Here is an 18,550-nt window from a genome sequence, read left to right as displayed (position 1 = left end):
TGCACCTCAAACTTGTCAATAATGCGTTTAATTGTTGGGCGGGTTGGGGGTTCTGTTTCGTACTCCCGACTTCACTGACGCTGCACTTCAACGGTATTATCAAACCTCATAAACCACTTCAGAATGCATTTCAGCTGCTCGAACGTCGAGCGTGCTTCAGCCATTTTTTTCTCAATATCGAGATGAAAGTACCGACATCTATTTAGCGAAAGAGCATACTACAACATACTGGTAATTAAAATCAATTGACAATATCCCGATTCAGTCTGACAAGAGTATATATATATTTTTTTGGCAAACTCTGCATATGAAGAGTCCACTGCAAGAATGATGGATATAATTTGGAATACATTTTGCAGGAGAAGCAATTGAAAGTTTGAAATGCTTAGCGCTCAAAGCTTAACTGTGATTTTCCGATCATTACTGGACAATGACTATCAGTGTTAATGCCATATAACGATGTATGTACATTCTATATGTCTTAAGCCATGCATTGACAGTCTTGGTTCGTTTTCGACAAGAAAGTGACATCCATCATTCTTGCAGTGGACTCTTCATATGGTATTGTTTGGAAAACTAGTAGTCTATACCAACAAACGTCGACGGAGCAGGCATAGCTGGCTGCATACCCTTCAGGCGCTACCACAAGTTTAGCGTTTAATTAATACCTTAAGATGGCATCTCCGATCATTCGTTTCCTATTTCAAAATACTGTACCTTGTTGGATCTCCATCATCTGTATAATTTGGACCCTGTTAATCTGTAATATCTGTTATATTACTGTATCTGTAGTTGTTTCGAACCCACTGTTCTTTTAAATCCAAGATATCAGTTTATTTTATTTTTTAACTCTGACTTCTATACGATCTTAATTCAAGAATGTCGCAATAAGATAAGTATCCACATACACACAATGTACTGCATTAGAAAGGTTTAATTTACACTGTGACGTTTAATTCGTTGGAGATTTCAACGGTAGGTTAAACGAGGAACGCTTGTGTGTATGGTATATGAACAATAGGCATCCTGTAGCTAACTACTATTAGCAACCCATATCTTACCTCATACCTTAGTTTTAGCAAGGGTTGGGAAGTTCATGAAGAGGTCCACTACATTTCTGAAGATGACTCTCACAGAAGCATTAAGCACGCAACAACAAAAGAATCATCAGCTGATCATGAAAAGAGGACCATTTATGAGCCTTGTATTCCCTACTTCAGTGCCAAATACTGTATAACATCCGTCTCTTTAATTGGTCAGTAATAGGTATGCCTGTTATGTTCAACAAATACATAAATAAATAAATAAATAAATAAATAAATAAATAAATAAATAAATAAATAAACACATATACTGTATTGATAGCCGTCCAAATCTTGGATTTAAAATATCGGCATCCTAATCAGTTCAAATGAACAAAAACAAAATGTAAATTAATGTTAAAAAATATACATAATGAAATTTTAAAGAAGAAAAAACTGCGACAAGATTTGGTAGCTATCAAAACGATAAAAATTTATTGAAAATAAATAATATACATTGAATATTATAAAGATCAATAGAGATGGTGATTGATGATGTTCAATGAAGATTTTAAAATGGTTGATGCAATTGTCTGAAGAGTCTTATAAGGAATAAATAAATAAAATAAATAAATAAATAAATAAATAAATAAATAAATAAATAAATAAATAAATAAGTAAATAAGTAAATAATTAAATAGATAAATAATTAAATAAATAAATAATTAAATAAATAATATTTTTGCTCGGAGTTCTTTACCAAAATTTATACATCATTTTTTAAAACAATTATCAATACCAGTTTTTGAAATTAAAAAAAAAAAAAGACATTACTCAAATTCTTAATAATTCTCTGCAGATTATACAATTTCATTAAATTTATACCACACAGAACGTCTTAATTAAGGATATGTCATATGCTAATTTCAACTAAAATCTTTTATTTGTAAGTTTAATTTTAAGGTTATCTTTTAAGATTTTATGTTATAGCTAATTTATACTAATAGTGCTTAATTATTACAATTTATTTTATGATAATGTACTTCTTTAATTCATTATACTTACTTACTTACTTACTTACTTACTGGCTTTTAAGGAACCCGGAGGTTCACATAAGCCCGCCATTGGTCCCTATCCTGAGCAAGATCAATCCAGTCTGTATCATCACATCCCACCTCCCTCAAATCCATTTTAATATTATCTTCCCATCTACGTCTCGGCCTCCCCAAAGGTCTTTTTCCCTCCGGCCTCCCAACTAACACTCTATATGCATTTCTGGATTCGCCCATAAGTGCTACATGCCCTACCCATCTCAAACGTCTGGATTTAATGTTCCTAATTATCTCAGGTGAAGAATTCTTTAATTCATTATATTATTACTATTTATTTCCGGATCCTCGTGGTCCTCCGTACTTAAAGTCGGATCTTTCTCTCTAACCTTAAATATTTCCAGCCTTAAAACTTTGATATAGGTATTAATAAACGCTCCTTAATGCGCACAAGGGAACTGTTACTGAGCTCATGTTGAAATCTCGGATAGCTAATTTTCACAGCAGATAGACGAACTTAAAAAGTGTCAGGATTTGAGAAAATCCATGTGATTACTTATAAAGGGTGCGGCAAAACATCCTCCCTAATAAAGTTTAAATAAAAGACAGATGGATAAAATAAGGAAACTTTATTAATATGAATGGTATCTTAACAGTGGGAATTTTTCATTTTTTGAATAACGTGTCTCTCAAGTAGTGTCCTTCACTATCAATGCATTGTTGAATGCGACTTCGGAAATTCTGAATCACTCTAACTAGATTTCTTGAGGAATAAGTCCAATTTCTTCCTGTATTGCATTTCTTAGGTCTGGCAAAGTCCTCGGCCGATGTTTGAATACCTCAGCCTTAAGATGCCCCCATAGAAAAAAATCGCAGGGTGCAAGGTCTGGTGATCGTGCTGGCCAGGGGACGTCGCCACGTGAAGAAATTTAGCGTCCGGGAAACATCTGAGCAGAGAAAACGGAATTACCACTTACCAGAAACGAAACCACAGCGTAAACACGTTCTTCACCCGTCCACGGCATAATTGGAATTCGTTACAGATTACAATTTGCACTAATTGAATGTCAATTCCATGTATTCATGTCTTATTCAATTCTTGTTGTTTTGCGCATGTCATTTGATATCGCTATGGCAACCCATGTAAACCTAAATTTCCCACTGTTTAGATACAATTCATATTAATACTGTTTCCTTATTTTAATCCATATGTTCATTATTTAAACTTTAAATTAGGGAGGATGTTTTGCCGCACTCTTTATAATGTCTTTACAGAAATTAGGTTAATAAAATTAGGAAAAATAAATTAGGTCTAATCCGGTGTAAGATTTAAATGTGCCTAATCAATGGAATGAAATATTAATCTAGGAATAAGAAGCCAGTCCTATAATAATAATAATAATAATAATAATAATAATAATAATAATAATAATAATAATAATAATAATAATAATAATAATAATAATAATAATAATGGCGTCTGTCCACCGCTGTGAAGTAACAGTATGTCTGACCATGAAATCCTGCTTGGGACAAGTTACCTGGTTGAATTTTTTTCCGGAGTTTTCCCTGAACCCATTAAGACAAATGTGGGTAACTTTCAGCGCTGGACCCTGAACTCATTTCACTGGTATTACCACTTTCATTTCACTCAGACACTAAATAACTATCACAGTTGATAAAGCGTCTTAAAATAAACCAATTAAAAAAATATAATTTCATTATAAAATCTCAGAACCTGATTCTGTTTTGTTCGGATAGAGGGAGTTTCTGGGAGACTAAATGTTGTTCACAGCCATCCTGGGTGCTAAGACGAAGATAAAAATCACTTTGTTTCCGCTAGAATCGAGTACGATTCTTGTCACTCCGTAATCAGCTGCTCTATCGACAAAGCCATTTTCAGTTTTAATTGGCAACAGTCTAGTAATGCTACAAACTCGTCTGAAATAACCAATAAGAATTCCGTGCCATTGTTGCACACGACGAGCCGCCCCTGGCCGTTAGACTGCTGCTGCCACCTACCGAGAAAGAAACGACATCCATATTTTTCTCTGTAACTATCATTGTAGTTGGAAACTGGAAGTCTTCTCTCTTCCCCGAGGTCTTTTATTTCTCTTCCTCGGTCCCCTGGTTAATTATCAAGTCCCCGCTGTGACTGTGCTATGCATCACCTGGCGGAAAATGTCACTAAATGCCGAACAATTATTTAACAACCCATTTCGGCTCATGGCAGTAAGGTCAATTGAGGTCAAATACAACATAAATAAATGCAGAGACATGGGACCTTTCGACCTCATTAATATCCAGTCATCGCCTACATGCTTGCCTATAATTATCGCTTGAATAAAATAGCCATTCGTTTTGTTTACGGAACGATGCTCTTTTATTCACAGCTCAATTAAAGGTCTCGCGTTTCCTCGTCAATGACGAGAGGAATCAGGTCACGTGACATGTTGTTTCGTTATTGAGAAAAGTTGACAGTCGGAATCGTGGCTTGCCTATTCCGTGCATGCGGCCAAACTACGTAGGTAGGCTACTCAAGTCTGCTGGTGACACAAATTTATTGGGCTGAAATAAAGTGAGTGTAATGAACTGTGAGGCAGTAAAAATATTTATTGTTTAGGATTTGAAGACAACTTGATAAATGCATATATTTTAAACCACCTTTCGTGATAAATTCGCTCTGAGACGCAAATACATTGTCTGCAGACACCACGCTAATTGTTTCCGCTTTCAGGAAAGGATAATGAAATTACAATATAAAAATCATTTTAGTTTGTATTGTGTTCAGGATCCGATTTGAAGGATTCGACCCTTATTCCTTACTTTCTATTTTTAGAATTCATCATCATCATCATCATCATCCATCATCTTCTTCATCATCATTATCATCTTCATCATCATTGTATAGAGCACATCTAGGTCAGAAAGCATGGGTAGACATAACGGCTCGGTTAGAAAAGCCAACGTACTATGGTAGGAACGATCATGATTTTAAAATCAAATGTAGGAAACAGAAAACGGATGTAGGTAAATTCTCATTTTTAAATAGAACTATAAATGATTGGAATGACCTACCTGCAGCGGACTTTGAGGGCTGTCCTTCCTTAAGGAGATTCAAGAATAATTTAAAAAGTTGTGTATAAAGTGCAAATTAAAATTAAGGCGACATTTAACATTTAATTTTTTAAGATGACATGTATTTATTTAGCCTGACGAATTACTTCCTTGGTTTGAATTGTAAAGTATTTAAAAATAGCGTGTAAGAGGGTCTTAGACTAGAAATGTTTAGTTTAAATGTAGTTCTGTTTATAAGTACAGTATGCATAAGGGTGTAATTATTTGACTTATTTGAACTGTTGTATCAGTGAAGCGAGGTGAGTCAGTGAAGTTATGGTTTTACAGTACAGTGAATAGTTCCGATCAGTGATAATTTATAGCGTCAGTGAAATGTGTTCTATAGTGTCAGTGAAATGTGTTCTATAGTGTCAGTGAAATGTGTTCTATAGTGTCAGTGAAATGCGTCATAGTGCCACTACAGTGAGTGAGATGAGAATAAAGTGAAGGACTATTGAAACTTATGTAGGACCTGTACATAATAATGTAGGTTGTAATGTAAAATTAGGTATTTTATTTATGTTTTATTATTATTATTGTGTTAAATTATATTGTGTATTCTTATTGTATTGTGTATAAAATTGTAGGCCTATTGTGTATTGTATAATTGTATGTGTATTGTAAATTTATTTTGTATTGCTTATCATTTCTTTATTGTGTATTGTTTATATTGTGTATACCACTGCCACCGGGTGCTTGCCCACTTGCAGTGTAAATACATACATACATACATACATTATCATCATCACATCATCATCATCATCATCATCATCATCATCATGTCAGAAGGTATAGGCCATTGGCCTGTTCACTCATTAGGGGATATAATACAGTTTTATCTATTGTTAAAATCGTCTTCCCATCTTCATCTCGGTCTTCCAATCTCTCTTGTTCCAGTAAAGTCTAGAATACATAATTTTCTAGGAATTCTGTCGTCACCCATCCTGTTTTTATGTTCAAACCAATCTCTTTTTTTGGTTTACTATTCTTTCTGTTAAATTAAACATACTTAGTTCTTTCCTTATTTGTGAGATCTGGCTGGGCGGAAGAGAAGACCTACTGGCCTTAGCTCTGCCAGATTAAATAAATAAATTATTATTATTATTATTATTATTATTATTATTATTATTATTATTATTAAAAATTATTATCTCGTCTGTTTTTCTAAAATTTTAAAATACAAACGTTTATTTATTTATTCATTAAATCATTTATTAATTTACTTAATTTTTTAATAACCACCGGCGTAGCTCAGTCGGCTAAGGCGATTGCCTGCCGATCCGTGGTTGCGCACGGGCGCGGGTTCGATTCCCGCTTGGGCTGATTAGTTTGTCGGTTTTATTCCGACGTTTTCTCCAGCCGTAAGGCGAATGTCGGATTAATCTATGACGAATTCTCCGCTTCATCTCGCCAAATACCATTTCGCTATCACCAGACTCATCGACGCTAAATTATCTAGTAGTTGATACAGCGTCGTTAAATAATCAACTAAAATATTATTTAATTGCTTATTTACTTGATTTTTACTTACTTACAGACTTATTCATTTACTTACTTGTTTACTTATTTTCTTAGTCGTTTGTTTGGTTGTTTGTCTATTTGTTTACTTCATTTATTTGTTTTCTTGCTTGTTCGTTGCTTTTTGGAGATTTGGGGAAAAAGCTTAGACACGGAAAGGAATATTTTATGTAAACAAACTATTTTCAGAGGCTAATGCTTTGCGACAACAATTATTATAAATAACATTTTCTTCTGTCCAAGGGCAGTCTTTCACTGCGAACTCAGCGTTCTCCATTCTTCGTTATTTCCCGTCTTCCTCTTAGTCTCCGCATAAGATCGATATATCTTAAGAGTTATGCCCATGGAAAAAATAATAGACATATTTAAATCTAATCGTGTTCCAACAGTGTTTTCTAATAAATAATTTAACATTAAAAATATATGACAATTAATATTTGATGAGAAAAATTCGTTCCGGCGCCGGGAATCGAACCCGGGTCCTTGGTCCTACGTACCAAGCGCTCTGGCCACTGAGCTACGCCGAATTCAATCCACAGCACCGGACCGAACCTCTCTCCTTCATTGTTTCCCTTTGTGGCCTGACTCCAAGTTAGGCATACATGTTGATGTACATGTCCAATGTCAACTGCCATTATACTAGGAGCGCACTCAGCTGAGTGACTTGTTTGGCCGGGATTCCGCAGTTACGTGCACAGTAATCTGTACAAATATATGCACTGCAGCTATGAGAATATTATAGTTTTATTAATTTGTCCTACAGAATAATATCTGTGACATTGACATTTATATTTGAGGAGAAAAATTCGCTCCGGCACCGGGGATCGAACCCGGGTCCTTGGTTCTACGTACCAAGCGCTCTAACTACCCGGGTTCGATCCCCGCCGCCGGAGCGAATTTTTCTCCTCAAATATTAATTGTCAATATCATAGATATTATTCTGTAGGACAAATTAATAAGTGTATAATATTAAAAATATATGTATAAAATAATTACAACAGTAATTTTATTTTTAATAAGTGTTTTAATATTGTTGTAATTATTTTATGCATATATTTTATTTTAAATTTTAAATTAAGCAAATAATAATTTATTAGATTTCTGAGGAAACTATAAAAATATAGATAGGCCTATAGTATATTTTCATATTGTAAAAGACATTACCCATATCAAGAGCTAGGCCCGGGAAAAATAATAGTTTATTTGATGTCTGAGGAAATTAGAAAAAAAAAAATTGTCGACGTATCTTTCATATTGTATCAAAATCTCTTCCCGGGAGAAAATAATGCTAAGGATTGTGTAAGTACATGTTGATAGACGTATTTTTTTTTTGTCTTACTCAAATTGAACTTTGAATTGTCAAGCATCGATTTTTTTACGGCTTCTTAAAACACACATTGACAAACATTACATTTAATAAGGGATATCAGTAGATAAATTTCAATTACTATTACACTTTTACTACGTCACACTACTTTTGACCAATAAAACGGTACGAAAGGACGTCTTTCAACCAATCATGGCTGCTTATCGCACAATTTTATCGCGTCCCTAGCATTTGTTTAATTTTATTGCGTCCGTAGCATTTGTTTATTTTTATCACTACCCTAGCATTTGTTTCTTTGTTTGCCAACATTTCAAACTGCACTGGTCTGGACGTCAAAAAACAGAAAATTACAAACCACTCCAGTCGATGCACAGCACTTTCAAATATGACTCGCATTGGCATTCAAGAACAAGAATTAATAAAGATCCCTGGTCATATATGAAGAGCACCATTCGGAAATCCTGAATAAGTTGAGGGATATACCTGTACATCAACGAGTTAACTTCTTTTACGCACACGTCCAATGTAACATCAACTGAACCACCAACCACTAAAACATTCAAATTTGAAAATTGTACTTGTTTATTTTAAAATTATTCATGTCTATTTTCTATTTCATCATCGTTAATTAAAACGTTTCTTGTTTATTTCATCATCCGTAATTAAAACTTTTCTAACACTTAGGCTATTTATATTATTTAGGGTATATATGTTATAGCTTCTGCTATTTGATATTATGGATAGTCACGTATCAGAGATTGTTTAATACTAAGATTTATTGAAAATCATCTGTCAAGTGACGTTGATTACTGGGATCCGGATGATTGAAGTGGAATGCAAATGTTTTAATAAAAATTAAACTGAATCAACAAAGCCTTCTTGACTAGTAACCGTCCACACATTTCAATGAAGATTCCATAGTTGGCACAACTGATAACAAGAAAACATAATCATAAAACACTACTGCCATCTAGCGTAATGTTGAGATGGTACAATAATACATTTGAAGGCAGCTGTATTTTCGTAAGTCAATTAATATTTTATTGTATCGGAGTACTTCGCTACTTCTAATCTTTATATACAGAGTGATTTATATAGAACTGACACATTTCTTTCATTAATTGTTTCAAAACGAATTGTGCTAGCGACAACTTATTTACCTAAAATATAGAGGAATTTTGGGAGATTATTTACCTCTATAGCAAATGTTGAAAATGTCCTCCATCCTGCATAAGGCACAACTCAACACGTCGTTCCATGTTACTGGCCACTCGTTGGAGGACTCTGTTGTCAATAGCTTGAATCTCCTGTGTGATGTTGTGCTTCAGATCGTCTAATGTCTGTCTCTCTGACACATTGAGTAGATGTACCCTGTCTCCTGCGACAAATGTCTTAATGATTTTTTGGGTGACTGCTCCAGTCGTGCTCTTACGTCAACAACAACCGTGGGAAGCCTAGATGAACGATGCTTGCCCTTTTCACTCACCAGAGATCCAGTTGTTTCCAATTTGTTTACCAGTCCCAGTATTGTGTTTCTTTTGGGAGGATTGCGAACACCAAATTCTCTCTGGTATGCCCTTTGAGTAGCTGTAATTGAATTCGTAATCCAGTATTGCTTCACAAGGAAGAGTCGTTGATTTAATGTGTACTCCATTTTCACGTTGACACAAAATGTCGAAAACAGCTGCCAACAATAGGAATAAAACATAAACATCTGCGCATCTAGTGCTGCCAACAATAAGAATAAAACATAAACATCTGCGCATCTAGTGACAAGGAATCGAAACTCCAGAACATTCTGTTTAATTTGGTGCTAAAATTGGGTCATTGAATGAATTTCCAAAGGAATAATTAAAGAAAGAAATGTGTCAGTTCTATATAAATCACTCTGTACTTTCTTCTAATCGTGTAATAGTCAATTAAATCCCACTCGAGTTTTGATTTTCTCTAGATAAATCAAAACCTCTAGTGAGATTACTGTTGATATATTTGCACCGTAGAGCTTATTTGTGTTTCGTTTGAATACGTCTCTCCCAGTCTGGTTTGTAGGAATTACAGGTGGCGTAATAGAGTTAATTCCTGCGCCGGCCCGCGTTGGTCCAGCAACCACAGATTCCGACCCCTGGAGCGAGTTAAGATGTCTCATCACTCGGGACCCGCGCTGTACGTGTCACGGGGTAATAATGCCTGGCCAGAATAGCCAATCACAAGCTGTAACAAGGCGCGTCCACATTGTAATAACAAATACCAGGCCCCCCGAAGCCGTCTTCCCATGCACTCATATGCAATGCATGAACCTCTGTATTTGTATGCTAAAGAAATTCGGTACACATTTGTCCCAAGGCAAATAATTCAGAAAATTTTTAATGCATCTTGTCAGTATTCTAATTCATTCTGTACGCTCTATGTTCTTAAGTGGATGAAAACTGAGGAGACAGACAGACTTACGGCCTCTCCATTAACAGCCTGTTGTGCCACAAAATACAAAGACTCGGAACTAGGAACGACAGGGTGTGCCATGACTGGTGTCTAATCGTGTCTTTAGTTCATCGTCCTTCGTAACCTAAAGAATAGCTTTATTCACCAGCAGTGAATAAAAATTTTTTATGCTCGACCATGCCGAAAGGTAGTAATTATACACCTGGTAGCAGTCCTTTAATGCACGTCATTAAAGTACACCTACTCATTAAAGTGCAGGTGTTTTCAGCCAATGACAACTCAGCTTACAGGTGTTCAGCCAATAACAAGTCAGCTTTGTACCGTTATAAAACCGCAAGTATCGATTATTCTCGGATATGCAATCGAAAGAGAATTAGCGAAAAGTCACGGAGGCTGGAAATCCAATACTGTCGCAGAAGGTTATGTTCTGTTACTATAATAATTAGCGTTAATTGTAAATAATATTCAAATAAATTCAATTTGTCATCTCGTTTTTCAATGTCGAATTCAGTAATTTATTTATTAGTATTTATTTATTTATTTATTTATTTATTTATTTATTTATTTAACCTGGTAGAGATAAGGCCGTCAGGCCTTCTCTACCCCTATACCAGGGGATTACAACTATAATATGAATAAAGGTTATACCAAGTCTAACGGGATTACACAAGGACAATGACATTATTGTTCCTCGGAAAAAATAAATACTTTCGCGTTTGCGCACATCTCACAATTCACGACCTAGAACAAGGTCACTTCCGATCTTGTCAGATACAAATAAAATGTATACATCTAAATAATTTCAAGTTAGAAATATGGTCGAGCATAAAAAGTCGCATGAAACTCGCCTATAATGGCAATTAAGAAGCTCGTATGAAAATTATGAAACTCGCTTGCGCTCGTTTCATAAACATCCATACTCGCTTCTTAATTTCTATCATTATAGGCTCGTTGCATAATGTACTATTATGCTCGACCATGCCAAAATGTAGTAATTATACACCTGGTAGTAACCCTTTAATGCACCTCATTAAAGTACACCTATTCATTAAAGTTCAGGTGTTCAGCCAATAACAAATCATCTTTGTACCATTATAAAACTGCAAGTATCGATTATTCTCGGATATGCAATCGAAAGAGAATTAGCGAAAAGTCACGGAGGCTGGAAATCCAATACTGTCGCAGAAGGTTATGTTCTGTTACTATAATAATTAGCGTTAATTGTAAATAATATTCAAATAAATTCAATTTGTCATCTCGTTTTTCAATGTCGAATTCAGTAATTTATTTATTAGTATTTATTTATTTATTTAACCTGGTAGAGATAAGGCCGTCAGGCCTTCTCTACCCCTCTACCAGGGGATTACAACTATAATATGAACAAAGGTTATACCAAGTCTAACGGGATTACACAAGGTCAATGACATTATTGTTCCTCGGAAAAAATCAATACTTTCGCGTTTGCGCACATCTCACAATTCACGACCTAGAACAAGGTCACAAGTATAAGAGAGTAAAATTAGATTTTATCCGCGAGTGGAAAATTCATCGCCGGAGGAGAAGTCGAGAATGACAATTTCCACGAACGCATAAAATCTGTATACTCTAGTGTGCTATAAAACATTTATCCATTACTGGCATCTAAATTTCATTTTAAGATGTAGGCCTTTTCTTTGCAATGTGTTTTTTTATGAAGAAGTTATAAATGGATGAATGTATGGCTTCGTTGTTACTAATGTGTTGGTTGTCATGGAGAAAGTAATTTAAAATAGTAATATACGTTACAGAGCGGTATGTTGACGTTTTCATGTTCGAGGAAAAGATTGAAAAAGCGAAACGTAGTTGAGATTTTTAATTTCCGAGAACATGAAAACAAACATACCGCTCGTGTATCGTACATTATTTTGTGCGAAGATCGTTTATTACATACCTGAAAGACGAATTTCTAATTAGTTGCAATGAAATCTCCATGTTGGTTTCTGTTTAATGACGCCAACTTCGGAAAACCAAAATATCTTTCTTCAACATTGTTGCTATAAAATGTTTTCTGTGTTTACTATACTCCAGCAGGCCGTGATATACGTCTGTCTTTTTTTCCCCCCAGTCTATAAATGCGAACTTAAAACAAACGGTAAGATTATGTAATGATTTATTTTTCATTTTAATATTTTAACAATATTATTTATATAACATATTGCAGTAATAACATCGGCATCTGGAATCTTGTTGATTTTTTCACTTGTATCAGGAATGCAATAAGTTTCGTGGAGTAGTAGACTTTACTTAATTTTTGCAAATATTTAAAAACAATAAGTAACATTGCAATTTAGGTGAAATTGCAGTGGTATGTTTCCAATTTATAATTATTACTATGTTAAACGTCTCTATAAATAATATGTTAAAAGCCTAAAGCAGTAAAATGAATGTCGCGCTTAAGCTGTAAGAAGAGGGAAATTGTTATGTGTGTTACGTTGGGAATACTGAATGTGGTATTTCACACTTACCGCGTATTGGTTCTGTGCGGAACACAAGCAAATACGCACGATCTCGCACAAATAATATTGTTAAAATATTAAAATGAAAAATAAATCATTACATAACCTTACCGTTTGTTTTAAGTTCGCATTTATAGACTGGGGGGAAAAAAAGACAGACGTATATCACGGCCTGCTGGAGTATAGTAAACAAAGAAAACATTTTACAGCAACAATGTTGAAGAAATATATTTTGGTGTTCCGAAGTTGGCGTCATTAAACAGAAACCAACATGGAGATTTCATTGCAACTAATTAGAAATTCGTCTTTCAGGTATGTAATAAACGATCTTCGCACAAAATAATGTACGATACACGAGCGGTATGTTTGTTTTCATGTTCTCGGAAATTAAAAATCTCAACTACGTTTCGCTTTTTCAATCTTTTCCTCGAACATGAAAACGTCAACATACCGCTCTGTAACGTATATTACTATTTTAAATTACTTTCTCCATGACAACCAACACATTAGTAACAACGAAACCAAATACATTCATCCATTTATAACTTCTTCATAAAAAAACACATTGCAAAGAAAAGGCCTACATCTTAAAATGAAATTTAGATGCCAGTAATGGATAAATGTTTTATAGCACACGAGAGTATACAGATTTTATGCGTTCGTGGAAATTGTCATTCTCGACTTCTCCTCCGGCGATGAATTTTCCACTCGCGGATAAAATCTAATTTTACTCTCTTATACTTACTTACTTACGGCTTTTAAAGAACCCAGAGGTTCATTGCTGTCCTCACATAAGCCCGCCATCGGTCCCTATCCTGAGCAAGATTAATCCAGTCCCTAGATATCCCACTTCTCTCAAATCCATTTTAATATTATCCTCCCATCTACGTCTCGGCCTCCACAAAGGTTTTATTTTTCCCTCATATCTTATTTATATTCTTATTTCTGCGTGTTACATGCCCTGCCCATCGCAAACTTCTGGATTTAATGTTCCTAATTATGTCAGGTGAAGAATACAATACATGCAGTTCTGTGTTGTGTAACTTTTTCCATTCTTCTATAACTTCATTCCTCTTAGCCCTAAATATTTTTCTAAGCACCTTAGTCTCGAACAGTCTCAACCTCTGTTCCTCTCTCAAAATGAGAGTCCAAGTTTCACAACCATTCAGAGCAACCGGTAATATAACTATTTTATAAATTCTAACTTTCAGTTTTTTTTAAGCAGACTAGAAGACAAAAGCTCCTGAATCAAATAATAGTAGTCATTTCCTATATTTATTCTGTGTTTAATTTTCTCACTCTACTCTCTTGTACTATAAAGTAATATTATTCCTGGGGTCTGCACTATAATAGGACTAGTAAATCCCATTTATTAAAAAAAAAGAAGCCTGGGCGCTATTAATTCGATTGAGTCACTGCAGACCACCATTAACTCCCCACTTCACCTCTCCCGGCTGAGACAACAATGTTTTGGTGCGGTACGAGCAGAGAGGAACATCAGTGACGGATTGTATCAAGCGGGCATCATAGCTTTTTCGAACTTTCGGCTATTGCTGGTCGCCTAAAATCCACCACTGATGTATGTTTATAAGGCGGTATAAGCGAAAAGGACATAGGCGGGGGTTTCTGCGTTCCTTTCACTTCCCCCTTATGCCCAGGGCTGCGTTCGAAGTTAAAAAAAAATCTTCTTTTAATATGTGTTTCTGCAGTTCATCCAATATTGTGGATTTGATTTATATGTATCTGTCTTTTAAAATGTACCATAAATAAAAACCGCAGGGCGTTAGTTCTGAGAATCAAACAGGCCACAACCCTATACTAATCACTCTCTCATCAAATACATCAGCAATCGCGTGCAATGAAGTTTGAGCTGTATGGGCTGTAACCCCGTTTTGCTGAAACATATTCATTCATTCATTCATTCATTCATTTATTTTATTCCATAGATCTTACATGAGCAATGAAGCTTTAAGATGTGGGACATGTCAACATTTTACAATATTACAATTACAATTTTTACAAATTTTTATAGTTTTACAATTTAGTAATTTTCTACAATTTTTACAATTTTGTACAATTTTTTTACATTTTTTTTTTTTTTACATTTTGGCGAGATGTAGTGAGATGAGATGAGGTCCGAGGATTCGCCAAAATATTACCCGGCATTTGCCTTTTCGGTGGGGGAAACCTCGGAAAAACCCAACCAGGTAATCAAATCAAAGGGGTTGATGCCAAGGACTCGCCATAGACCATCCGGCTTCAGTCCCACGGCTGGGGAAAACCTCCGAAGAAACCAAAGTATATCCTACATTTGCTCTTCTTTAATTAATTGAGGGGAAAAACTGATGCAAAATTAGGGTTTTATATCGGTCAACACTCAATATTAATTGCTTCGTGGGGGGGGGGGAAAGGCCGATTATTATACGTTTTCATTTAATGCACACTATACACCAGGGCTGGGCACATTACGTAATTCTGAGAAATGAGCGCTGTGTGCTTTAAAGAGCGGGTCTCGCGAACGGTGTGACGTATGCATACTGTACGTCATTCAGTGTCGGTGCAGTGGTGACTCTGCAGTATGATGGCGAACTTTGAAGACGGAGTTTCCGCTCATACACTAAAGCGTCCCGCTATTCCCAATGCTTTTAATGTATCATGGGAGGAGGAGTTCTTTTTGGTAGAGAGCAGTGGATTAGCAAAGTGTTTAATTTGGCATAAAACACTCCAACTGATTAAGAAGTTCAATACCCAACGAAATTATTCTTTACAACATGCTACTGAATATGACAAATATGTTGGTAATGAACACCATAAATTAATACAACTTAAAGAAAATGTTTCTCAGGTACCGTACATTATATTAGAGTATCTATTTAATATTTACATTGCATTATAAGTTATTATACATTTAGTATTATATAATTTTAAATTATACAAGTATTATGATATATAATACCTGAGAAACTTTTTTTTAAGTTGTGTTAATTTATGGTCATATATCATCATATATCATATCATATCATATCATATCATATATCGCATCGCATCACATTATATTATATTATATTATATTATATTATATTATATTATATTATATTATATTATATTATATTATATTATATTAGGCCTATATATTATGTATTAACAGGATGACAATAAGGCACTTAGTGAATCGGCTATGAGAATTAGCTACAAAATTTGCTACGAAATTGCAAAGGAATTGAAAACATTCAACGAAGGTGAATTCATCAAGCGATGTTTAATTATATTGGCAGATGAACTCTGTCCACAGCAAGTAGGGGAAGTGGAAGCCATACGCCTGTCTCGTAGAACCGTGGTGAGGAGATTGCAGTATGTGCGTATGGGTTATGTAAATAAGCCTGATGATTTGTGTGTGTGTATAGAGCGAAGTTTATTTCATTCAATTAATAAGAGTGTTATAAATTCTGTAATGTACAATGGATTGATGTAATATCCTTATAAATGTACTGACAGACTGAATGACTAGAACAACTGTGGCTCTTGTTTTATTAATGCAGGGAAGGTAGCTGTAATGCGAGTCCGTCACTGCGTGAGCGTTCTGCTCTGGCTTGGAATTGAAGTGCCTTGCGGAGCGAGAGCAGCTCTGGCCGACTAAATGGAGCCGCTCCCATGCCCGGCCCTGCCATACACCAATGTAATGGACATTCATAAATAGGCCGTAGATTACCTACTAACCAGTCCCGGTTATTTTGAGCGTTAACTCGTCCGTGCAAGTAAAACCACGCGTCGTCAATAAAAATTCACAAATTGTCTGTCTAAATGGCCGCCATGTACAGATTGAATAAATCAGTTGCAAAAATTGACTTTTCTGTGTGAATCCGCGGGCTTTAGTTATGTAACTTTGTATGGATGAAATTTTAGTAATTTGTGTACGGCTGACCCTAGCTTGCTGTGCTAACTTCGGCGATTGTTCTATTCGACCGCCGATATCATAAAACTTTTCCTCAGTTAAAACATAGCGCCTTCGTTTTCTTTTCTGGTTCAATACTGATTCCGTTGTTTTGAATTTATTCACCGTTGAACGAACTGTAGACGTATCGGGTGGATCAACCCCAGGAAAACTTTCTTTGAAATTTCCTCCTACACTGAGCAAGTAGGGGAACATGGGGCAGGACGGGTTAGTTAATGTTTGAATGCTTTTATTTGGTATCAAATAATGTAAATGTATGGGTTTTATGACATATATGTTTTTATTACATTGTAAACAAGTAAAAAAATATGCACTTCGAGTGAAATCCGGTCATTATAACCTTAAAATAAATTAGTTTTTCGAAATGTGTGCTTTGCCCCACGTATGGGGCAAAACGGGGTATCTATTTTTTGTAATAATTAAATGGCAATAGTGACAAAATATATATACTGAAAGTGTGAATACTACAACATTTTACAAGTTTACTTGAGAAAAAGTCATTCGCAAAATACGCAAATGTGCGTGGCATCCTCGTCTTCACTGTCTACTCCTGCGCAACAATTGTGAGCCCATTTCAGACATGATACGCATCTAATCAAACCTTCTTCTGACAAACAACAGGACGAGCAACCCATTACAGGAGGTGAAATTTAATTAAATATGGCGTGGGACAGGACGGGGTACTGCCCTGTTATCCCCCACCCCGTTTTGCCCCACAGTCACAATTTCTAAGTTATGAGGTATTGGCAGGAAAAATAACGCACGAAATTTAAGAAAGTTTCGGAATTAAAAGCCAGGTAAGCACTCTATAATATGACATTAAAATAGATGATCTAAATAAATCTTATTTCTACTTACGTGTGACAAGAGAACACTTTAAAGTTACAAATGAATGATACAATATGATACAGCAACCTAATAACATACAACAGATGCAAGGAATGTCAGTAAGTGTTGTGTGATGATATATTTACATGAGTTGACGAAGTTATAAAAAAAAACTCGGTAAATTGCACTACTTCTCGGGAAGATAGAGGCTATACCCCGTCCTGCCCCCCTTCCCCGTCCTGCCCCATATTCCCCTAATTCGTATTTTAAAAAGTCACAGCAAATGAAAATTCTTTGCTTTGTATTAAATATCTGAACCGTGACTCAAGCAACAGACACAAACAGAGAAATGAACAGAACACACTTACTGCACTAAAACTCAACTCAATATTGCACACAGTAAGAAGAAAGTATGTCAGCGGCTATGCGTGTCCTTGAATGGTGCGTGCGCAGCTGGGCATTGCTACGACACATGTTCCGTAAGCGAGCGGAAGAACCCTTGAACCTTCGTTATAAAATAAAAGTGAAAGGTTTTACATGGAAAAGAGTATACGGTTTCATAAATAGTTACTCCATGTATGAAGTTTAGTACATTCTAAGAATATATCGAGGATTTTTAAGGAAATTATGTCTATTACACTTTTACTACGTCATACTACATTTGACCAATAAAACGGTACGAAAGGACGTCTTTCAACCAATCACGGCTGTTTTCGCACAATTTTATCGCTTCCCTAGTATTTTCTTATAGAGTGTCAGTTGGGAAGCCGGAGGGAAAAAGACATTTGTGCGAGATCGTGCGT

General features: G+C 35.3%; 1 non-coding gene across 1 annotated transcript; it reads right to left on the bottom strand.

Annotated features, from left to right (window-relative positions):
- Positions 1–7,160: 7,160 nt before the first annotated feature.
- Positions 7,161–7,233, bottom strand: TRNAT-CGU (transfer RNA threonine (anticodon CGU)). The gene has a single exon. It is a non-coding gene; the product is annotated as a tRNA-Thr (tRNA).
- Between the last annotated feature and the right edge of the window lie 11,317 nt (positions 7,234–18,550).

The sequence above is a fragment of the Periplaneta americana genome, chromosome 14 (assembly GCF_040183065.1).
Source record: "Periplaneta americana isolate PAMFEO1 chromosome 14, P.americana_PAMFEO1_priV1, whole genome shotgun sequence".
In the NCBI taxonomy this organism is placed as follows: Eukaryota; Metazoa; Arthropoda; class Insecta; order Blattodea; family Blattidae; genus Periplaneta; species Periplaneta americana.
This window is presented reverse-complemented; position numbering and strand designations above follow the sequence as displayed.